The sequence below is a fragment of the Chrysemys picta genome, chromosome 7 (assembly GCF_011386835.1).
Source record: "Chrysemys picta bellii isolate R12L10 chromosome 7, ASM1138683v2, whole genome shotgun sequence".
NCBI lineage: Eukaryota > Metazoa > Chordata > Testudines > Emydidae > Chrysemys > Chrysemys picta.
In genome coordinates this window covers 12,696,476-12,722,182 of record NC_088797.1, presented here as the reverse complement: position 1 = coordinate 12,722,182, position 25,707 = coordinate 12,696,476, and the positions used below count along the sequence as shown (strand labels likewise).

At 40.6% G+C, this 25,707-nt stretch overlaps 1 long non-coding RNA gene across 1 annotated transcript in view; it reads left to right on the top strand.

Annotated features, from left to right (window-relative positions):
• The first annotated feature begins 13,034 nt into the window (after positions 1-13,034).
• The window catches only part of LOC135972915 (uncharacterized), a 35,904-nt gene continuing 23,231 nt past the window's right edge, over positions 13,035-25,707 (top strand). Inside the window, exon 1 of the long non-coding RNA XR_010589534.1 lies at positions 13,035-13,172. This is a non-coding gene — a long non-coding RNA (uncharacterized LOC135972915). The remainder of the gene's footprint in view (positions 13,173-25,707) is intronic.

The window sequence follows — 25,707 nt, the reverse complement described above, 5'->3', positions numbered from 1 at the left end:
GACTATAACAGGGTTCAAAAAAGAACTAGATAAATTCATGGAGGATAGGTCCATCTATGGCTATTAGCCAGGATGGGCAGCGATGGTGTCCCTAGCTTCTGTTTGCCAGAAGCTGAGAATGAGCGACAGGGAATGGATCACTTGAGGATTACCTGTTCTGTTTATTCCCTCTGGGGTACCTGGCTTTGGCCACTGTCAGAAGACAGGATACTGGGGTAGATGGACCTTTGGTCTGACCCGGTATGGCCATTCTTATGTTCTTGATAATTACCCCATTCTGTTCATTCCCTCTGAAGTATCTGGCACCAGCCACTGTCGGAGGACAGGATACTGGGCTAGATGGATCATTGGTCTGACCTGACATGGCCATTATTATGTGAGCTGGCTTTAGATTAGGCCCCATAAAAGTAGGAGTTGTTAACCCTCATATCCTGGCCAAATTTTAACTATGGCGCTTGTTATCTTCCTACTTAAATTTGCCAAGGAGTTTAAATTGGGAAAATTTGTTTTAACTTTCACTTCTGAATTGTGGCGTTATATGGTTGGAGACTATTAAAATGTTTGTGCATTTCATCCCTGAGGTGGTTGTCTTTCAGTGAAGTTATCCCTGAGTACTGTTGATACATTAGTTTGTAAGGTGTAAGGAGAAAAAAATAGGTCAGTTGCTAATAATCTATCTCAACATTTGGGTAAGTGACTTGGGTCCTCAATGAAAAACAACTATAAAGATCATTCCAAAAATTGCCTTTCAGGTGGGCTGTAGATATTCTTGTTCCATTAGCCATTTCTATTTGAAGATAATGAGGAAATTTACTGATTGAAATTAAGGAGTTACTGCGAGCTGGATTCAAGCTACATTAATTGATTTATATAGATACAGAATGACTTTTTTAAAGAAGTTTCTTTTGTTTTGCACCCTGACATTTTCTTCTGGGATGTGCAAAAAATGAGTTTTCATTGATTGATTGATTAAATGTCATTTTTTTCTTTTTGGTACAGGGCTAAATTTTGGGTTACATCAGATGTGTCACATATATCCTGACAAGTTGCATGATGTTTTGATCTAATGTGATTAATGGGTCTGCAGCTGACAGGAGGCACCTGCCCCAAAAACTGGCCCCTGGAAAATTTGTAAGTCCTGACCCTGCCTGGATTTTCTAGCTGGTGAGTTTTTCCTCAGAGATTTTATTTATTTACTTCTCTTAAGTTCCAGAAAAGTTTGCTTGCCTGCCTGTGCTGTCTCCCTGGAAGCTTAATCTACCTGCGGGCTAAAATCTATTCAGATATACAATAATATAGCATGGACCACTTGACAAACAGGTGCCTTCTTGGACGTGAGCTCAAAGAGTCTTAAAAGCTAGACTTTCCCCCCTGCTTCTACCAGGCATGGTGTAAGAACTAAAAAGTTAAAGCAGACAAAGAGGGAGTCATTAATGAGAAGGGCTCAATAGAAAAGTGCATTGTTAAGAATATTGCTAGTGAAAGGGAGAGAAGGGGCAGCAAAAGAAAATTTACAGTACAGACACAGGTCTTTCCTGAAATGTGTTTGATAGCACTTATGTTCCACTCTCACACTGAAAAAGCATAGACGGGGAAATGCTTGTCAAATAAATTATGTGACATTTGGGGGACTGCATCAAAGTGTGTTCATTTTCAGTGAAGGGCTGATGGAGATGGGGTCGGCAATGATCTGGTCGGCTAGCGAGCCACTGGAAACCCAGTCCCTGCCTATCCCTGGCATAGTCATCATACCCATCACAGGTAGTGCATCTAGCTGATTGCCCTGTTGCCATGGGATGCCTCTATCACTTCCCTATTATTCATTCACACACACACCCCCTTGCCTTATGCTGGACTTTGTGGTGGCTTTAACACAGAAACCTCTGCATTAATTTTAGGCAATTCACTGCATAACTGAAGGTGCTCTTCCATGTGAGCATACTGCACAGATCAGCAACTCTTTGACTCTGAGCCATCTTCTGCTTGCCTTGCCCCCATCACATGGACTTGCGCTCATATATTGATCTGCAATATATAGAGGAACTGCAGCTAGTGAGTAGACATGCGACTGTTGCATCTGGGATTTGCTGTACTCCATTCAGAGCCCTTCTCCTTACAGGATGGGCTGGATAGCTTACACTCCTTATAGCAATAAAAAGCTAATTAATAACCCAGTTATTATCATTTAAACATTTCTGGTGCCAACGTACGGCTTGCTATTTCCCCCCTACCAAAGACAGGTGCTTTGTTGTTCACTTTGGAGGTTGCTGTGTACTATCAGATGATTGATTGCATGAATGCAGGGGCTGTGCTGTTTGCATAAGCTGAGACAATGGTTCATTGTTGACTTGTATTTCCAATGCATTGATTTTCTGGGTTATTCTACGGGACAGCAGAGAGAAATCACATCTCCAAAGGGAAAAAACCCAGTTAGCTCAGAGACTGGTGCTACTAGGACTGGATTCTGTTACATGCTGCCACACAACTGACTGCACTGGAACTCAGCACCTCCCAAGAGTGCTAGGCACCTTGCAGGACCAAACCCCTCCTGGGCAAAAATGGAATGACTGCACTAGGCTGTCAAATATGAGAGTGAATGAGAGGAGGGAAGGAGCTGCTTGTACCCCAGAGAAATGAAAGACATCCATGCTGGCAGCACACTAGCATGTCTGTGCCTAGGGAGCACCGTATATTGCAGTACAGTCAGTTCTCCTTTCGATTTCCACCAGTACCCTCTGGCTCAACCCTCTTTATTATTTTTTCCCTTCTCGGCTCTCGGCTGCTGCCCAAGGTAAATTCCCAAGCAGGCTGCCTCTGAGTTCATTACCAGATAAAATGGAGCTATTTTTATTTTAGCTTTAAAAGAAAGTGCCTCCAGTGCTGTTCCTTCTGCACACAAAATGGCCTCAGATCCTGTCGAAGCGCTAGCTGGGCACAGAGCGTTTGGAACCTCATACTCTAGGCCTCCCTAGATGCCGGTGATGGTGGGAAGGCACCAAACTGATGCACAAAGTATGCTGGCCTGCACCAACTTGTAGCTTTAGATTCAGATCTGCATAACAGGGTGTATGTACCCCTATCCCTTCCCTCCAACCCCCCCAGCAAGAGGAAGACAGGATAAAACAGTTCCCAAGAAGAGAAACCCTGCCACACCTCAAGGGCTATGTGCAGCTGTCAATCAAAGAGAGAGGAGCAGGCATCTGGACCTCATTAATGCAGGTTATAAAAGGAGGAGCAAATCTATAGCAAGATTTTCATTTACAGCTGGAATCTTGGCTGGAGAGGAGCTACTTCTGTGGGCTATAACAAAGGGCAGCTTTGTTTTTGTTTTAACTTATTGTAGTGGGTAACTAGATGGGATTTTTGCCTGCTCTTGTGTGGAGTTGTTATTCCAATAAGACAGAGACCTATTGCTAGGAGCAAATGATCAGCTACCCCATGTGGAGAGCACAAACTATAAGCCAAATCCTGCTTGCCATTGAATCCATAGGTGTGTATTTAACCGCCATTCACATGCTGAAGGAGAGTTCTGTGGCTCAAAAGCTTGTCTCTCTCACCCACAGAAGTTGGTCCAATACAAGATATTTCCTCAGCCACCTTGTCTCTCTTTCTATAAATGACCAACTTGTAATTCAGATTCCTAGGTTAGATATTGTAAAGATCCCTTTTGCAGGATAATAAGAGAAGGAATATGACCTTAGGTAATAGAACTATGGGTTAATTGTTCTTTGGGACAAGTGACTTCAGTGGGAATAAATAAAACAGGTAGCATTTAGCCCTGCCTATGTTTGGGCACATTCACTCACATACATTTTATGTAACCAATTCTCCTCTCCCTTAATTGTACATCATCACTAATAATTTTATTATTCGAGCTGTGTATGCGCTCCTGTACAGAAGAAAAGAAGACATGGTCACAGCCCTAAAGAGCTTGCATTAAAAATAACTCAACAGACAAAGGAGATTATTCTTCACTGCCTTGCACCCTGTGTAATCATTTACATGTATGCAAGCGAGGGAAAAAATGTTGCCAACTCAGGATTCTTTACTTGCTTATATTGGTGGTAGCATTTTAAACCCACATTATACAGGTATAAATGACTATGCAAGGAAATGGAGAATCAGACTCTTGCTGATCAGAAGGTGGCTTATTTTAAAGTACTGCAAAAAAACAAAAAACGTATACTGAAAGTCTATAAAGAACTGTATCCTTTTTGCTGGATTTACACTGATATTATTTAAGTAAGAACACCTTAACTCTGTTCTCTATGGCCAATGTTTTCAAACTTGGGCCTGGTCCCCACTTAGTCCGGACTTCGGACTAAGGTACGCAAATTCAGCTACGTTAATAACGTAGCTGAATTCGAAGTACCTTAGTCCGGACTTACCGCGGTCCAGACGCGGCAGGAAGTCTCCCCCCGTCGACGCCGCGTACTCCTCTCGGCGAGCTGGAGTACCGGCGCCGACTGTGAGCACTTCCGGGATCGATCCGGGATCGATTTATCGCGTCTTAACCAGACGCGATAAATCGATCACAGAACATCGATGGCATGCCGCCGGACCAGCCGGTAAGTGAAGACTAGGCCTTGGATGCTTAGCATTAAGGACCTTAGGGTGAAATTCTGGTCCCATTGACTTCAATGGAGTTAGGATTTCACTTCTGAATTTGAAAATATTGTCTGGCTAGGACAGCAAGCAGGGACAGGTTCTTCTTTGGCAAGAGTAGAATCTCCCTGTTTCAGCATTTCCTATGACAGCAGTAACATATTTACTTGAATATCTGACATTTTGGGTTCTGAAAATTCACAATATATATGATGCTATCGTGCTAGATTGAATTTATTATTTGCATGTGACACTATTCACCGGAGAGCTCAGAGTCTACAAAGGATCCTAATAGGTGAGCCTCTGGTCTATGATGAGCTTCTCTTATTTATACTTCTTTAGGGAATAGTGCTCTAAATTATGGTAGAGCTGAATTGTCTGTTATATTGGAGAAGCTGACATTTAGCAACTGCCTACTTGCTCTGACTGGTGCTAGCAAGAGTCCTGTGACAAATGTGGCACTTTCTGTTTGAAGAGGTCTAGTTTGGTTTTATAGGGATTTTCACATTTTGCGTGTGTCTAGACATTCATGTGGCAACCACTACTCTGTAATCTGTGCGTAAGAGGAATTGTGTGCAGCAAAAGTCATTCACAAGGATTTTGTGTTTGTTTCCAGGGGAGTATTACCAGGCTGTTGTAATGTCATTGTGGGAAGATGATCCAAACTCAGACAGGTCACCTTTACTTTGAAGTGGTAATCTCAGGGCACATCTACACTACAGATGCCGTAGCTGTGCCACTGTAGCACTGAAGTATAGATGCTTCCTACATTGACAGAAGGACGCTTCCTACATTGTCATCCTAGCTGCACCTACACTGGGGTCTAGACTGACCTAATGATGGCGCTCGGAGCCCCAATTTTTTTCACAGCCCATAGCTAGGTCAGTCTAATTTTTAAGTGTAGATCAGGTCTTATTCTGAATCCTTTGGTGGGGGGAAGGTATTGGTAATAAAGCCTTTTGAGTTTCACTCCCAGCATCCCTGTGGATTGTAGCTGCCTTAGTGGGTCATATGACAAGCTGTCTTTGAGTTAGTCCAGGCTGCTCCACTGAAAGGTATATACATAAAGGGTGCACAGAGGGCTAGCATACGGAGTAAACCACTGGAGTATTATATTGTGAATTCTACCTGAATGCTTAGACTGCCCTGGGTTCTGTGCAAACTCAGTGCAGCTTTGCTCAGAGGTCTGCAAACCTCAATGGCCTTCTTATGAACATGGACTGAGTTTCAGGTTATAAAGAAATCTGCAGTGAGTTGAATTTTACCTTGTTTCGTATTCTGTTATGGAAGATTTTCCAGACCAGCATTTTCAAGAGCACCAAACTTCATCAACAACAAATAATTAGATTAAACAAAACTAACCTACATGTAAAAAAAAATCTCCCTAGGCCAATTTAACTTAGCATTGTGAATCAGAGTCTAATTTTGCACATCCTTTAAGTTCTCCCTGAAAATCCACATTTTCTTTCACATATTGCAAAATCTTCAGTGTGTTCAGGTTCTTTTCAGCACATCTTAAAAAAAATTAGACTAGTGCTCTAATGAAATCTCTTCCTAATTAGTGATCAACTCAACAATGATATGCAGATTTTCCTTGTAACCTCTATTTAACTCAGCGGCTGTCAAAATAATAGTGTCTGTTACTTGTGTGCCTCCAATTTACTCTAGTTAATGGTGCCGTAGTTGTTTCTGAAATCATCCTTCAAAGATGATTTTTAGTGACATCTGTATAGGCCTAAAGACTTGAGTTGCCGTCTAAATTATATCCACTTGTGCCCAGGGATTTAATTAGGAATTTCAAAATACAGAAATAGGAAGAAGAGCTTTAGAAGATTCAGCTCAAGGATTGTTTTTTTCTTTCCTTTTTAGCTCAGTAGGCATGTTAGTAGAGAAAACAAGAAGCCAATCATTAATAAATTGTAAATGGGTTAATTAGGTTCCACACAATGTGATTTTTGAAGGCAAATGAGGATGAGGGTGACGGTTAATGGGGTTCAACTGGAGTGTCCGTTACAATTACAAACTTCTATTTTAGGATCCTTTTAAATCCAAAGCCTAAACGTGCTTAAAGATTGATATAGGACAGAAATACTTAACCCTGGACTTTTAGTTTTCCGTTTTTAATTGGAAACACAACACACATACAGACACCACTCCATTTTAACAGGTTTTGACATAGAATCACTTTAGCCAGGTTTACCGCACTTAACCAATGCAAGCTTCCCTATGGGAAATTCAGATGACACCAGGGGATTACATAGGAGTAGCTGGATTTAGGGCTATGGGAAAATAACTCAAACAACAAGAATTTGGACATTTTTATGCATTTAAACTAGCCCAAACTGTTATCGTCCTGTACATTCAGCTAAAACTATTGGCCAAATTCTGACATCTTTCATAGATTCTAGGACTGGAAGGGACCTCGAGAGGTCATCGAGTCCAGTCCCCTGCCCACATGGCAGGACCAAATACTGTCTAGACCATCCCTGATAGACATTTATCTAACCTACTCTTAAATATCTCCAGAGACAGAGATTCCACAACCTCCCTAGGCAATTTGTTCTAGTGTTTAACCACCCTGACAGTTAGGAACTTTTTCCTAATGTCCAACCTAGACCTCCCTTGCTGCAGTTTAAACCCATTGTTTCTGGTTCTATTCTTAGAGGCTAAGGTGAACAAGTTCTCTCCCTCCTCCTTATGACACCCTTTTAGATACCTGAAAACTTATGGTTAGACTGAGTTTATTCTCAGCCTCGAGTAACGGTGGGGTTTAGTGGCACCATCACCGTAGACAATTCTGTCTAAGATAGTCAGTCCAACCTTGCTTCCCCCTGGATTCTGATATGAAATGAAATGCCTTCCTTCCTGTAGTCCTGAAAAAGGCGTAGACCAAATACTGTCTAGACCATCCCTGATAGACATTTATCTAACCTACTCTTAAATATCTCCAGAGATGGAGATTCCACAACCTCCCTAGGCAATTTATTCCAGTGTTTAACCACCCTGACACTTAGGAACTTTTTCCTAATGTCCAACCTGGACCTCCCTTGCTGCAGTTTAAGCCCACTGCTTCTTGTTCTATCCTTAGAGGCTAAGGTGAACAAGTTTTCTCCCTCCTCCTTATGACACTCTTTTAGATACCTGAAAACTGCTATCATGTCCCCTCTCAGTCTTTTCTTTTCCAAACTAAACAAACCCAATTCTTTCAGCCTTCCTTCATAGGTCATGTTCTCAAGACCTTTAATCATTCTTGTTGCTCTTCTCTGGACCCCCTCCAATTTCTTCACATCTTTCTTGAAATGCGGTGCCCAAAACTGGACACAATAATCCAGCTGAGGCCTAACCAAAGCAGAGTAGAGCGGAAGAATGACTTCTCGTGTGTTGCTCACAACACACCTGTTAATACATCACAGAATCATTTTTGCTTTTTTTGCAACAGCATCACAGTGTTGACTCATATTTAGCTTGTGGTCCACTATAACCCCTAGATCCCTTTCTGCCGTACTCCTTCCTAGACAGTCTCTTCCCATTCTGTATATGTGAAATTGATTTTTTCTTCCTAAGTGGAGCACTTTGCATTTGTCTTTGTTAAACTTCATCCTGTTTAACTCAGACCATTTCTCCAATTTGTCCAGATCATTTTGAATTATGACCCTGTCCTCCAAAGCAGTTGCAATCCCTCCCAGTTTGGTATCATCCGCAAACTTAATAAGTGTACTTTCTATGCCAATATCTAAGTCGTTAATGAAGATATTGAACAGAGCCGGTCCCAAAACAGACCCCTGCGGAACCCAACTCGTTATGCCTTTCCAGCAGGATTGGGAACCATTAATAACAACTCTCTGAGTACGGTTATCCAGCCAGTTATGCACCCACCTTATAGTAGCCCCATCTAAATTGTATTTGCCTAGTTTATCAATAAGAATATCATGCGAGACCATATCAAATGCCTTACCTAAAGTCTAGGTATACCACATCCACAGCTTCTCCCTTATCCACAGGACTCATTATCCTATCGAAGAAAGCTATCAGATTGATTTGACATGATTTGTTCTTTACAAATCCATGTTCCCTATCACCTTACCACCTTCCAAGTGTTTTCAGATGATTTCCTTAATTACTTGTTCCATTATCTTCCCTGGCACAGAAGTTAAACTAACTGGTCTGTAGTTTCCTGGGTTGTTTTTATTTCCCTTTTTATAGATGGGCACTATATTTGCCCTTTTCCAGTCTTCTGGAATCTCTCCCATCTCCCATGATTTTCCAAAGATAATAGCTAGAAGCTCAGATACCTCCTCTATTAGCTCCTTGAGTATTCTAGGATGCATTTCATCAGGCCCTGGTGACTTGCAGGCATCTAACTTTTCTAAGTGATTTTTAACTTGTTCTTTTTTTATTTTATCTGCTAAACCTATCCCCTTCCCATTAGCATTCACTACGTTAGGCATTCCTTCAGACTTCTCGGTGAAGACCGAAACGAAGAAGTCATTAAGCATCTCTGCCATTTCCAAGTTTCCTGTTACTGTTTCTCCCTCTTCACTAAGCAGTGGGCCTATCCTGTGGCTGTAATTTTTAAGTGGCTGTAATTTTATTAGAGGAGTAGCGCTGGGTCATAAATAAGTATAGTACTTTTTCATTTAAAAAATAACCCTATACATCTCATAAGAATAAACACTGGGCATACACTGTAGGGTTATCTGACACCATCATAGGTTTTCCATCTGCTTTAATGCCTCTTCCCCGGCTCCCCATACACACATACTCCCATAATAAAAATTCAGACTACACACTGTCTGGAACTGTTAAAAAGTTCCAGGAGTGAGGGGAGAAAGTTCTTAAAATCTTTCATGAGGTCATTGTTGCTAGAGAAACTGCTACCTGGATATTTGCCTGATGAGAACATCTGTCTCTTTGTATCTGAGCAATGGAATTTGGGGAGCACTCATCCCGGTGGCAAGGTTTTATTTAATACAGCAACTGTTTGGGATTAAATGACAACAGTTGTTTGAAGGAATCTTGTTTGCCAAGGTGGTGTGCATGGGAGGGGGAGGGTTGGTTTGTGTCAGTTGATTCCACAAGGCTAGGTGTTATTGTAGCACTGTTTTCACATGTAACAACCCTTCGTTTTTCATCTGAACAACACTATACAGGTCAACCTGAAGGAAATTATGGTTGTTCTATGGCTATTGTATAGCTCCTATTATGCCAGTTTGGGAATACATTGGGAGTTAGCTTTGGGTAACAGTAACATCCACCTTGAAATCACTGCTGATCCCTTCATGTACAAGCCTATTGTTTATTTCGAATCACCACATGAACCACTTCTGTCACAGGACGTCACACATTTGATTTAGTGACTCTCACCATAGCAAATTTAATACTACCCAGAATGACAGAAGTCATTTGATTTATTTCATCTTCAGGTTACTGCTCCCTTCCCCCACTGCAAGTCTCATTCATAATATCTGCTACCTAAGAAGGGTAGTTTCTCTTAGTGTGCTAGTAATTATCGGGCTCTGTATAACAAAGCACTTGGGGAAATCAGTGTATTTTTCAGTTCTACATTTCAAAGGATTTGTCTACATGGTGTGGCAATGCACACTAGAGGGGAGTGAATTCTAAAGTACACTAACAAACCTGCTGATGTGCACTAAATACTCCCTATTATCCGTATGTTAATGCACATTAGAGTACTGTTAGTGCACACCAGCAGGGTCTATGTAAGTCAGTTAGTATAGTATGAAACATGTTGGTACACTTTAGAATTCACACCTCTCCCATGCACTTTGCAGTACCCTGTAGACAAGCTCAAAGTATTCAGTTACTCTAGCTGATAGATAACTGACTTTTAATAAGGATAGATTAAAATTTATGGGGAAAAATACAACCAATACTAATAATTGTGGATGCTTTTTCAGGGGAGGGGAAAGAAGGAGGATCAAAACTCAAAAAGCTTTCAGAAAATGCTGGATATATACCCTCAGAAAACCTGGGCCTGTTAATGTGTCTCAAATTAGGCATCCAGAATCGCTAGCCAAAATTCCTGCCTAACTTGTGTGAAAACCTAGTCGATGTGCAAACACAAACATTTTATTTACCTATGTTCCTCAGTGGGGATGTGTGGACATGACTGTGAGCATAATCTGACTTGCTGTGGTATGTCTATTGAAAGCCTGCTAATAGAGAAGCAGGCTATATGATTTGTTTAGCAGCAATCTGTACAGCTGGCCTTTTCCTCACAACACTTTATTAATCATTAGGGCCTGTAAAATGTAATATTGATTCTTAGAATTAACTGCATTTAACCAGTCTTTTATCATCCAAAGGGGATTACATAGTTTATATGTGGAGCTGTAATCCAAAAAGGAAAGCTGAGTAAGGATTCAAGCAATAATAGATGACCTGGATTACTTGTATCAGTGGCAATTCAACTGCTTACCCACTCTACACTTCTGTGTATAATGTTCAGATAAGTCAGCATCTTGATTACTTCCCTCAAAACAGACTTGGACAGCAGCCATCTAATGTCACATTGTGTTGACAGAGTGTGCATTATTTCTCCAGAAAGGCACATTGGACTGGGAGCATGTTACTGTCCAGCTAAAAATATTGGCAGTTTGTTTTGTCAGATTTCCATTATTTCTTCTGGAAAGCCTTCAAATGATGCTATGGGCCAACACACTGAGAGGAGGAACACCAGCCAATGATGCTCAAAACATCCAGTTAAACATCTGGAGCTACTACTAAGTGATAGAATTGGCCTGGCAGGGGGCTTATCTGTTTGCTCCTCTAGGACCTGAAAGAACTTAACAGGTGGTAAAACTTGGAAAATGGGCTGTGGAAAAGTCACATGAGCCAAATCTTACGTGGTATGAACAGCTTGGAATAATTCCACATAATAGTAATGATTCTGCAAACATTAATGTGTTGGCAAAAATTAAGAAGAAATAACCATTAAGAAACAGTGCAGATATTCTGTCCTGAAGGTAGTCAATGTTCTTGCCTTTTGCAGCAGGTACATAATGGATGTTACCTTTTTTTTTTTTAAAGCGCGCGGGGAAGACGGGGTGGTGGTGGTGGTCATGGCACCAGTCTGAGACACTCAACCTCTCTCCACCCATGTTTAAAGCTATTGGTGCTCGTAACTTTACATCATCTGAATGACTGGGTATCAGGAAGTAATAATTCCCCCAAGGCGCCTTGCAATGTGGTTACTATTATGCGCAATGAGCTAAGTGCATCACAAAGGCGCTTCCCTTTCATTCCTTGAAAGCACATGGCACAAACTATTACCAGAAGCAGACATTTTAAAAAGAAACAAACAAAAAAACCCAAAACTCTTTTTCCAAGCCAGCCTGCTATTTTGCAAAAAGGGAGGTTGGGTTAAGGCCAAGGTGAAAATCAGATCTTTTGTTTGCTCTGCTCTGGCATTTGCTATGTATCTAAGATTTAAATCACTCAGTAGGAAGATAACAGTGTTTTTCACAAAAGGCTAAAGATTTAAAAAGCTGTGTCTTACTTTGGAAAACCTGAGGCAGCCTTTAACAGTTTTCTTGCATACTCTTAGTTGTATATTGAGTGAGTTTTAAGCAAACCCTAGTCCAAATTTATGAAATTTTGTTTAACTGTGTTTTTCAGGCACTACTTAAACAAAATAATTCACTGAAGTCATCAAAGGGTGCCATCTTCCCAGAAGATTTCTTTAAATCCAGATTAGAGATTATGATTAAATTAATTTTAAAAAGGTGGTTTTTTTTAAACAGTCCCTCTGCTAAGAGGAAAATCCAAAGAATAAAAAGATTCAAGCTTAAGGTGATGGATTTTTTTTGTATAATATATTACACAAAGGAGGTTATTAATTTTAACTTTTCTACACTCTTCCTTTCCCTCTCTCTAATCACTACTGTATCACTCATTTCTTTTAAACATAATACTGTGTGCTGCACTTTTAGCATCAAATAGTACATAGCTGCAAAAAAAATATTAACTCTCAGATTCTTGCTTTTCAGCAGAATAATGCTGGGAGGCAAGGAACAGAGTAAAGAGATTCTACGAATGTAAAGAAAGTGTGTGTGTGTGTGTGTGTGTGTGTGTGTGTGTGTGTGTGTGTGTGTGTGTGTGTGTGTGTGTGTGTGTGTGAAAAAGAAGCTCCAGTGATGGTGAAGGTCTAGTGGCCACCATTTAAAAAAAAAAATAAAAGCCACACCACTTACACTGAGATACACAGTGGTAGCCAGTGAGGTTAGAGAGCAGCTTTCCTAGCACACCACAGCCAATGGTGAATGACTGCTGTTTTAAAAGTTTTATGAAGTTCACCTATGCCAACCCCAAAGACTCCTATTGGTAAAAGTCCAGGATAAATTTCCCTAAAAGGCTATCTAAGAGTCACTGTCCTGAGTGAGTCTGAACCCGCTCTTGAGCCAATATGGCTAAAGGTCTAGGTTGGAATGGAAGCTCATGAAAAATGCAAGTGGTCTTTCGTGCTGTGATGTGAAACCAAATGAAATTCATCATCCAAGTTTGGCTTTGAAGCTGTGGTCACAATCCTGGTGTGCATCCAAGCTGTGGTGAGTACAGTTCAGAATGGGGTGGCGGGGGAGGCAAAGGTGATTTTAAGCCAACTTTATGCCCCCCCCCCCATCCTGCAACTAGTTTGGTCCCTATGTTAAATGAGAGGAACATTATGGTTCCTTTATTTTACTCCCCGTTCCCTATGACTGCAGGGAGCCATCCCAGCACCTGGAGAGTAAGGGTGCAATGACCACACCCCCTTTCTCTTATTTTCTTCCCTCCCCCCCTCGCCTCCCCCTCCCCCCGCTCCATGTTCCAAGACAGGTGGGGTAGAACTGGTAAGCTGGTGCTGTCACTTGGTATTTCATCTTTGAGGAGAATGTTGCGGGCTACGGCTACTTTGCATTAGCACCAAAATGCAAAGCAGACAAAGCATAGCTGTGAAAGGCACCCCGCTGAGTTAACTCAAAATGAAACTCAGGGTGTATGAAATCCAGAGTTCAAACCAGAAAAAATGTTCATATGAATCCTTACAAAACAGCTCTTTCGTCAATGGAATATTTCATCTTTATGATGTGTATCTTAAACCATCTTAATGCTCAAATATCAAAACATCATAAACATGTCTCATGTTTGCTAATTTAATAACTAAAGCAGTTGTTGGTAATGTCTGTTCTAAATTAAACATCTTCACCTATTAAGAGGAAAATCTGAACTATCTCTTGCAAATAATCCTAGATAAAGAGCCAGGAACCAAACCAATACCTTAAGAAATTCTTATTTAGGGATCTAATTATGACACAAAAGGAAAGGTTAGTCATCTGGATTATAAAGTTGAACATGTAACTAGGAGCTCCAAGATAAAAATATCAATTGAGGAAACTAGAATTTTTAATTGTGCCTTTTATCACCCTGAAGGCTCATTAAAGAAACCTTGCAGCAATCATGCAAATTTAAAAAAAAAAAAAAAGATTTTGGAGACATTTCCTTAGAAAACACTGCAACAAAGCAGCAAAGGATTAACTTTTTTCTTTGGTGTAGTGAATATGCATAGGTAAATATTTAACTGGATTTATATCATGTTTAGTTCTTAATATCTTTTCAAGCCTAAATGTATCACAAAGAGAGAAAATGCAGGATGTATTTTCTGACAAAATGCCACTGGGTTTTTGCACCTAGAGTGAGAATTTGTCCACAGACTGGAGGAATTTTCAAACGGTTGTATTAAAGCTGACACCAAAATTGCCTTGCTAGGAAAAATGTGTCGAGAACAATCATGGTAATAGAAAGGTATTGTAATAACACATACATACATTAAAGAAATAGTGCATGAAGCAAAAAGAACAAAGGAGCTTGTGCTCTTCCTGGAATTAGGAATGTGCTTAAATTAGGAAGCCACTAAAAAGCATGGGCTTGACAGACAGTTGTTCTTACCGAAAGTGGAGTTTCTTTGAGAATATTTTTCTCTTAAAGGAAATAAGTTTAGAACACTAGGAATAGACTCTGAGTACATTGCAACAGGAGAGACAAACACCGGACAGTCTCTACACAAAAGAATGAATGGACACAAATCTGACATCAGGAATCATAACATTCAAAAACCAGTAGGAGAACACTTCAACCTCTCTAACCACTCAGTGACAGATTTGAAGGTGGCAATTTTGCAACAAAAAAGCTTCAAAAACAGACTCCAAAGAGAGACTGATGAACTTGAATTAATATGCAAATTAGATACCATTAACTTAGGTTTGAACAGAGACTGGGAGTGGCTGGGTCATTACACTAATTGAATCTATTTCCCCATGTTAAGAATCCTCACACCTTCTATGGGCCATCTTGATTATCACTTCAAAAGCTTTTTTTTTTTCTCCTGCTGATGATAGCCCATCTCAATTGATTGGCCTCTTACAGTTGGTATGCGTACTTCCACCTTTTCATGTTCCCGGTATGTTTAAATATCTTCTTGCTGTATGTTCCATTCTGTGCATCCAATGAAGTGGGCTGTAGCCCACGAAAGCTTATGCTCAAATAAATTTGTTAGTTTCTAAGGTGCCACAAGTACTCCTGTTCTTTTTACTGAGTCTGAAAATGCTCCATACTGCCTGTTGCTGAAGTGCTGAATGCCCTCAACTCCTACCAGCTTCAATGGGAAATGAAGTTACAGGGGGAGGCCTTGCTGAAATGCTCAAAACCTTGTATGGGAGAGCCATGCTTTCAATGAGATATGGAACAGGTCAAAGGTTCCCAAACTATTTTTGCAGAGCCCCCATTTGGAGATTCATGTCCCAGGTATGCCCCCCGCTTACTAAGAAATAGTATTTTGGAGGAGCTGGAAGGGGACAGGGGCCATGTGGCAGTTGAGGAAGGCTTCCAGTCCCTGCAGTGGTCAGGTGGTCTGGGCTGCAAGGACCTTGCTGTCTGCCTTTCTCCTTCCCTACACCCCATCCTCCTTCACATGGTGGTGAAATAGGGCTATTGATAGACAAATGGAATTTTCTACTGGGCAGGCTTAGACCCACATTCTAACTTCATTTCTAAACCAATCTTTAAAAAACAAACCACCACAGAGGGACCTTTGAAACTCATCAAAGCCTATTGCATCCGAAGCCTGAGCTTTCCGGCTTCATTAGCTTTTTTAATTAGCCCAACACAAATTGTGGCCAAAATTTCTTATGAGTATGAAAGATTTTTTTTAACAATCATATAACTAAAAATGGTTGAAATGATCAAATACTCCAAAGGGGGAATGTTTAGTTGAGGGCAAGCAGGTAAAAGTCATCCCCAACAGGGAATGCTCCAGAAAGTCATGAACATTTGAAAATAGGTTGGCACTACAGAAATTGGCTTGTTACCTTCTAGAGACACTATCAACTTAAAATCTGGTCAATTTCAAAAATATTAAATAGTTTCAGCTACTGTTCCCTTGTAAATCTGTCTGAAAAAAATAGGAGGAAGGGAACAGGGAATTTCATGATTTCCTTTTTTTATGTTGTTGTTGTTGAAATTCAAAATTTCAGTGAAAAATACCATTGTTGAAAAATCTGTACCAGCTCTACCCTGAATACAATAATGCTTGTGCAATAGCTTCCAAATTTCTAAAACGTGGTGATTTTCTCCCCCTTTCCATCGCCCAGTTGTTTGAATGACTGTCACAGATGACAGAAAAGGCTTTAAGCATGGAAGTGGATTTAGAAAGGTAGATTCCTGTTCCTGCATGGGAACTCCAATCTACTTCAACGTGATTCCATCTGGTCACAGTCACCTGCTTTCCTGGCTTCATTTGCTGGATCAGAGATTAACTTTGTATACGAAGGAAGCGGAGGAAATGAGTTTACACAATGTATTGTCAAATATATAATGTAACTTGTGAAAGTAGAGTGTAGCGGGGCAGTTACCCTGCTCCTGGAAAACAAAGTTAAAGGCTGATTGGGGAGGCAGCCACAGCTGAGGCCACACCCAATCAGGCCACACCTGGCCCTGTTATAAAGGCTCAGGGAGGACCTGGGCCAGTCTCTCTCCAGTCTTAGAGGGAGAAGGGCCTCGCTACCTGGGAACAGAGGGTACCTGATGCAGAGCAGTGCTGGGGACAGGCAAGAGGAGCTGGGGAGTTCCAGCCTGGCAACGTCCCAGGCTGAGGCCTTGTTTAAGGCCTAAAGATGTACAGCGGCTGCAGAGGCCGCTGGTCCAACCCCCTTGCCAATGATGAGTGGCCATTACAGACTGCAGTTTGTCCCAGTGAGAAGGGGCTAGATGACGACTGGCAGTAGCCATTGAGGCAAGGTGGGTATAGAGGGGGAGGGGGTTCCCATGGGAGGGGAATCCCAGAGTGTAGGGACTGATGGGGGCAGAACCCTGAGGCAAGGGGCACCGGGGTCCCGGAGGGACACTGAGGCCTGAGGCAGGTGAGACACTAGCTGGCAGGGGGTGCTCCGAGGGCTGGAAAAGAGCTAATTCCTGAGGCAACCAGTAGGAGGCACCACACCGGTGAGTGCTCGATCTACTACATAGAAGAAAATATTTTCTTCTAATCTCTCTTATAGTAATCTTGTTACTTACAATAACAATAGAAAACAATCTCCAGGGAGAAGACTGACACTTGCTTTCAAAGTGAACTGTGTCCCTTGGCATCCTTTTAGCTATTCTGCTGACTCGAATGGAGGCAAACATGAAGACATTTCAAAAGTTTTGCCTTCCTGAATAGATTGTCTGTTCCACACTTGCTACGCTTCATTCTCTTTTATTCTCTGCATGGTATGTTAAAGTTTTTAGCAAAGTTTCTCTCCGAGAACTAAAAAAATAAAGTCCTCCCATTCTTGTTTATATTGGTATTCTAGTATCAGCCACTGTATACTAGGCAGTATCCTCTAATGCACACAGAGCTTCTACCCCCAAAGCTATCCCAGAAATACCCTTGCTCAGCTACAGAGGCGTATTGATTCTCTGTGACTAATATTACCATGCTCTGCTCATTCCAGGACTAGGATAGACCTACTCTGTGATATTGATGCTGCTGCTCTTCCCCAGAGTCTCCCCAGGCCCTCCCCCCATCTATAGAGATGTGCCAAGAGATCTTGAGATTGAGCTGGCTGGTAGCACGTAGCATCAGCATGTGGCTCTATATACAAAGTGAGGAAGCTTGCTTTTCAGTATTACATGACCATTGCCTTTCCACCTCTCACATATGAGGATGCCAGGCACCTGTAAGAAACAAAGCTGTTTCAGAACTATAGTTTAAGAGAGCAAAGAGGAAGATCTCCATCTAGCTTCAGTCTCTCCTTTCTCAACAAATTGTTTGGCTGCCCTGGCTTAGTGCAAAAGTGCATTTTCAGTATAGGCTTTCAAATATGGAAAGTAATCATGTCAAACCAGTGGTGAACAAACGGGGCATCATGGCTAGTTCATCCATACACAGACATGCAAACCCTCTTTCACTGATTTTTAATTGTTCTCAAATAGCTCTGAAAAGCCAATGGGAAGGGGAAGAGATAAGGTCTTGGGGAAGCTCATGTGCCAATATGGTGTGAAGGAAAAGTCAAAGGGGCCAATTTCTACCCTCGCACCTGTAGAAACTCCGAGAATACCAATGGGTTTGTATGCATATAAATAAGGATAGTGTGAAGCCCTGAAGCACCTAGTCAAGAAAACAAACAAAAATACTCAGTTGAACTTAGGATAATTCATTAATTTATGCCCTGCTTTCTGGGTTAGCTTATTACTGTGAATCAGACAGGGTACATGGGTAATCAGTATTCAGAACTGAGTTACACTGAAAATGGTAATTTTGTGTTGTAGACAAATGTGGCAGAGTTTGTTTCTGACTTGGAATATGCTGATTCTGGTATTAGTTTTACATCAGCTATCAGGTCCTGATCAAGGATAGCACTTAAGTATGTGCTTCACTTTAAACCCATGCAGAGTCCATTTGATTTTCAGTGGACAACTCATATGCAGTTTCTATTTATAGAAATGGCTTTGTCCACAAATGCTAATTTCAGATGGCAGTGGACAGCTGGGCCCAGGCGTCTAGGATACATTGTACCTCAGAGAATATACCATGTGTGGAGTATAAAGGATCCAATATATACTTAACTAAAAAAAAAATAAACACATGAAAGTTCTGTGTTCGACAAGAAAAATTAGAGACTTATATTCTGAACTCAGTACTTATGATAATGAGTAGCTATCTTTCTACCATTGAGGATGCCCATAAAGGGAGGTGCACAATGTATGATTAGCTGCACTTGATATGTGGTCATTTCTACTTCTGACTGAAAGAAGAAAACCTGGCAGCCTGGTGATCTAGATATAAAAGACAGAGATGCTTTAGGTAAATGTGAATATTTGCACAGGCAATGTATAGTTTACTTTAAAAAATCTATCTCCCTTCTTCAGAGAGATGATTCCCACACTGTATTCAGGAGAAGTATAATACTTCTATACAATAAACCTTCTCATCTTATATATCAGAGTAGGTTGTTTAAAAAAAAAATCTAAAAAGGATAGGCCTAAGACCTGGAATCCTGTCTTTGAAGGTGCAAAAAGAATATGCAATGCTATTCCAGGTGCCCAAATTGGGATACTTGCACATCTCAAGTTTGTCTGCAAAATGGAGATATTCCCTTTAGATAATCTGGCCTGATTATGTTACATTCTCATAGGTAAATATGAGATTTAATCATTTAATAAAAAAGTTGCAGGAACATGTAACTGATGTACAGCAGAACCTCAGAGTTACGAACATCAGAATTACAAACTGACCAGTCAACCACACACCTCATTTGGAACCAGAAGTACACAATCAGGCAGCAGCAGAAACACACACACAAATGTAAACACTGTGTTAAATGTAAACTACTAAATCAATAACAGGAAAGCTACATTTTTCTTCTACATAATAAAGTTTTAAAGCTGTATTAAATCAATGTTTGGTTGTAAAGTTTTGAAAAAAACAACCATACCATTTTGTTCAACTTTAAGAATATTTCAGAGTTACGAACAACCTCCATTCCTGAGGTGTTTGTAACTCTGAGGTTCTATTGTAACAGTAGTTGAATGTTCTTCTTGAGTTTCTTTTCCCATAGCATGGACCACTAAGTTCCCTTATGGAATAGACTGTCATTTTGTTCAGAAAAAAGAATGCAGTTTATTGATCAATTTTCTAGGTAGAGTTGCTATAAGAATGCTCGTAGCTGGCCTCTGGGCCTTGACATCGACAACTATGCTCCATATGTTCCAGTTTTAACAATAGGGAAGAACTTTGAAAAAGTGAAAGAACAAACCAGCCATCAACTATAAATACCATTTCCCTCCCCCAAAAGGAAATCAATTAATACTATATTAAAGCCATGCTTCTGCTCCCATTGAGTCATTTTCTGAGAATTTTTCCACTGGCTTAAATGTGAGTAGGACAGAGCCCTAAGTGTGATATATCTGTCCAAAACTTTAGAAATTATGCAAGAATAAAGTGTAGGAAAACATTTTCAAGACTTAAGATAGCAATGTATAAATGAATGTATTGGAGTTAAATGAATGAAATACAGTAGTGTATATATGGCATAAGTTAAATAACAATAACATGTACTCATTGCATTTAGTGTGGAAGTTCTCATGATCTTAGTTCAGCTGATGCTTTCAATGACAACTAGTTTTATTTATAAGCCACTCTTGCATGTCCAGTATTACTGAGGCCAGCTACATTCCAGGGCAGTTCCCAGTGTAATTTGGGCTGCTCTAATTTACAGCTGGCTATCCACAGTTTCAACAGGCCATTCCAGCAGTGAGGAACCAAGAGGATATGGGGTAAGCCAGTAGCATCCCACCTTTACCTGGAAACTCTGCATAACGAGTTGTTGGGTGAGACTATAAACAGTGACACCAACTATATGTGGGCTTGGAAGGATTATATTTTTTATCGGTAAATGTTGATAAACATCAGTTTCCCTGTACATACACAAACAGACAAAAATGATTTCCATCGATAACAACCAGAATTTATAGATAGGCAAGGTAAGAAAAATGCTGCTTTGATTTTGCTTGAAGGCTAACGTGTTGACATACGATAGTGACAGTTTGTGTTTTAACCATGATAGAGCTTTAACAATTTGAATCTCAATGTTTACTATTATTAAATAATTATTGACTGACCCACTCCCCATGGTCTGAGCTCCCATGATTTTGCACAACTGTGAACATCTAAATGGATAAACACTGAAAAATACTTAAAAATAGACACTGATATTAGCTGTCAAAATTATATTTAAAAAAATCAAATTCTGCCAAGCCTAATTATATGTCACCTTGGGATTACCCATACACAAGGACAATCCTCAACACGCCAGTTAAACAGTGATTTCCATTTGCTCTGCCCTGGTGCAGCACACCCAGGATTACGGCTCAGTATATCTTTTGTAAGAATGTCTGCAAAGAATTTCTCTAGAGAGTCGTTGAATCCAGCTCCCTGCAAGCCCTCATTTGTCCGGAGAATGAGTTCTGATGCAACAAGTGAATTGACTAAACTTCAGCTTCCTCCTTGCTGTTCTGCTATTTTATTATTTTACAGCAGTATCCTTTGTCTTTTCAAAGTCCATTCCACCCCAAAACCAATTCATGCTCGAGCAGGTTTATAGCTGAAAAGTTTCCAGCTGACTAGACAGTCATACCTCTGACAGTCTGAAGGAAATAACATGTATTTGTGCGAATGATAGTTACACCAGCCTCCCCCTCTATTTGGAGCTAATTGGAAACCCTATCTTGCTAGGTCTCTGGCCTCATCAATAGCCAATGCACACAGGATACTTCCTGTCTAGGCTTCCCCAGTGAAAGTGCTATCAGCTTTTGATCAGCTTCAGTTGCATGTGTGCTCCAGTCCTTTCTCTCTACCCATTAAATCAAATGATAAGGAATATATTTGATTGTGTTTATAGAGTGAACCCTTTGCAAAGCACTTGGGATTATTGTGCAGTCGGGAAAAAAGCAGAGTGCAATAAAACATAATAATACAACAAAACCCTTCACACAAATTCCAAAAGAAAAGAAGAATCCAATTTTTCAGACAGAGCCTGAAAGAGAAAGTAATGAATGCAGGGATAACAGTGCCCATTCTAAACATGTCTGTAACCTTATGGGTCAAATCCTCAACTGGTGTAAATAGACATAGCGCTGTGATTTACATCATCTTAGATCTGCCCCAGTAATAGGTGTAAGATTACGATCTAGCCTTTAACAAATAATCTGTCCTGAGTGGCACCGAATTGTACATTCCCAGGAGTAACCAAGGAATAAATTATGACACTGAAAGTCACAATTGCCTTTTTGATTCCACATCCCGATCACCCACCCTGTGCCAGAAGCCAGGTGCTTTCCTCTCAGCTCTGGCTCAGAGCCATCGGATGGAGTCAAAGCTCAATTCATTTCCCATTCCTGTTTGCTCACTGCCTACCCACCTGCCCGGGGGAATAGCAGCCCGGTTCTGGAATAACAGTAGTGCCTGCTATCCCCCAGCCCTTCCTATCACTTGTGGTAGAGACACCCTTTAAACCCCGTATGTGTTCCAGCATACTTTTGCTCTCATTATCACCATAGAGGAGGGCAGACTCTGACCACTGGTCTGTTTGCAAGAACACTCTGTGTAAGATAAGCAAGACTGTAATCTACCTATGTCACTTGTACGGTTTACATGAATAACCTTTTTTGTGGTGGGATCTGCACTAAATCACAGTTCCTACCGGTACTAGTGTGGAGTCTTTTTGTAGCGAGAAACTCTCCTGAAGTGAGAGAGAATGGTTTGTGGTTAAGATTGTGGGTAGGACACAGGAGATATGGACTGAGTTCCTGCCGCTACCACAGACTGCTTGTATGGCTTAGAACAACTCACATAATGTCTATGGTTAATTTTTTCCAAAGCACCCAAGTCCCACTGACTGTTACTAAATCTTTGGGAGTTATGCACCTAGATTCTTTTGAAAATTCCACTAGGCACCTATCTGCATCAATCAATACCTTGAAAAATCTGGACCTGATCACTTTGGAAAATGATTTAACTTAGGTAATTTTGGAAGCCTACCTTTTGTGCCTCTATTGCTTGTCTATAAAATGAGCTAATGCTTTTTCTCCCCACACATTGCCTGCCTTCTACACTTAGGGTATGTCTACACTACAATTAACCACCTGTGGCTGGCCCGTGTCCGCTGATTCTGGCTCTCGGGCTTTGGGCTCAAGGGCTGTTCAATTGCGGTGTAGACATTTGGGCTTGGGTGGAGCCCGAATTCTGGGACCCATCCCACTCATGGGGTGCCAAAGTCCAGGCTCCAGCCCAAGCCTGAATGTTTACACCACAATTCAACTGAGTCCCACGAGTCCAAGCCCACTGACATGGAACAGCCGCACGTGTTAAATTACAGTATAGACATATCCTAAAGGCCAAATTTTCTAGGGTATTTAGGCACAAAAGATGCAGATAGGGAGTTACATACCTAGCCTGTTTAGGTGCTTTTAAAAATCCCACTAGGCATCTATTTACTTCTTTAGGTACTTAAATACTTTAAAAATCTGGCCCTTAGTCCTTGTCCTGACACGCTCATATGCTATCTCAATATGCACAGGGCTCAGCACAACTGGTTTCTGATCTTGGTTGAGTTCTTAAAGCCCTATAATAAAAATGTCATTCAGACAGCCTAGATAACTTTGCCAGAATGTCTGTCAGCAGGAGCAATTCTGTAGTTTGAGTCTCTGAAAAAACAAACAAACAAAAAACCCCACCAACCACACAACACAATTTAATACATAAAAATAAAATAAATGATTTTCACCTAGTTTTATTCCACATAGGAAAAGTATATCATAACAGAGCTCTACGTGGTGTCAAAATAAAATAAAAAAATTGTAACAGGTATGTTTTATGTGAGTATGAACGTTTAGTTCCCCATCTCCATAATATTTTATTAGTAGGAGATCTGAGGATTAAAATAAGCCTTTCTGACAGGGACAATCCATTCCCCCCGCAAAAAAATAAAAGCACTTTATTATGAGCTGTTGGGGTTTTATCTCTAGTCTCTCTTCAAGAGCTAATGCGTGACAATTAGATCACACAGAGAAGAAATCTATAACTAGAATATAAGGATTATATCACTTTCTTATCCCATTGTAATTAAAATAGAAAGTGACTGTGTTGTGAACCATCCAGGGCAGCCATGCAGAGACTATAGTTTGCTGCGGGGAAAGCATGACAACTTTCGCCACCCCCCACTTAGCTTTTAAAAATGATTTTAAAAATGAAACCCTGAAATTCGCCAGCTTTTTGATCCTTTCTAAGCCAAGTAACAAATTACTATTGGAAAATGAGAAGTAATGTGATAGTAAATCAGAACGGTCAGTATCCATTATTTCTATGTGTGTGTTCACTTCTCTTGACTCCTTTTAACACATTTCAGAAGAAACAGCCACACTTCTGAGTATCTACTGTACCTGTTTTGATTTGATCTGGTACATTAAGTTAACTGATAATGTGCTATATTGTTCTGCCTGCAAAAATGTTTACTATTTTGATAGATGACAAAACACAGTTCTGAGCACCTCAATTAAATAACCCACTTCAAATACCAGAAAGAGAGCATTATTCTACAAGATTTTTTTTTTGTAATTGGTGATAACTGAGTAATGATGTGGTAAGCATGCAATTAGATCTAATTTGCTTATGTAAGTGAGCTGAATAAAAAGATCAATATTCAATCTACACCTAGTTTAAAAAGCAATTAGTTTAATTGATGAAAAAACTCTGCACCAGCTAATTACTATAAAATGACCTACTATACCCATGTAAATTAGGATTATTCATAATACATGAGTATTTTAATTACATAAATCATTTTTACCTCTTAACTAGTAGTTTTTATGCTATTTACTTATGTATTTAATTTTCAGGAAAATGTCATCTAAAAAGAGGTTTTCTTTTATACACAATGTTTTATGTTGTTTCCTATTACAAAAAAAGCCAGTTATTTTCAGGGTCTTATAGATTAAAATCCTCTTGGAAAAGTGGAACCTCAAAACACATTATTCTGATTCGCTGAGTAGTAATTATTTGACCGAAGCCAAATGCTAAATTAACACTAAACATACAACGGCGAGGTACAATTTGTGTGTACAGTGAAACAATGAAACAGAAATCAGAGAGAGGTTGAATGCGGGGGCTAAAACTTTCTTTTAAACTATTGCCTAACTGGGGTAATTGCCTACACTACAGGTTGTTCCAGTGTGGATCTCAAATGGCACTAAAGACCTTGAAGAACTATAAACCTGAGGGTGGCTGTGAAGGCCATATCGCCTCTCGACCGCTAGGACTGCCAAGGAACCCTGTCTTCCCTCCTCCTCGCTGGAAGTAGAAGAGATGAGATGGGGGAAGCCACAAACTGTATGAGCACAGAGGCAAAATGTGGGATTCATAAATTAACTTAGGTGTCTAACTCCCATTGGTTTCAAGGAGAGTTAGGCACCTAAATACCTTTGAGTCCCACCCCGCCCCCCTCACCATGCAATGCTTTGCTCAGGACCAAGTTGCAACAACTGAACCTAAACCACTCAAACCAGCCCTTCTGGGAAGGTAAAAAAAAAACCACACAGCAATTTGCCAATTTTGCCTAATTAGAAATATCTCTTTCAGAACCAAAAGGGGTGGTCAGCTAGCCACTGGTATCACCAGAAATGCAGCAATTAGAGTAAGGGTGGGGCTAAAACATGTTTTCTACAATGCCTACTGCACCTGGGCAGCAAACTGTATCAATCCTCTACCATCACCAAATAGAAACCAATCAGCAGGCACCAGTACCACATCCAGTGACAGTAACAGTGGGTGTCTCAGGCCTTAGGCTCAGATGCAGCATATGATCTTCTTGATCCCACTTCTTACACCCTGAAGCAGGACATAGGAATTGGAAGTGGTTAGGGGTACAAGAGAGAAGAAGCAGCTGAAGGTAAAGGAGGAGGAAGGAAAGGGAAGGCAGGTGTAAGGAACATTACCTCAGCAGTTTCCAGTTGCGATCTCCCCACCCACAGAAGATGTCTCCATTGCTTCTGGCCCCATCAAAGGCCTGGCAA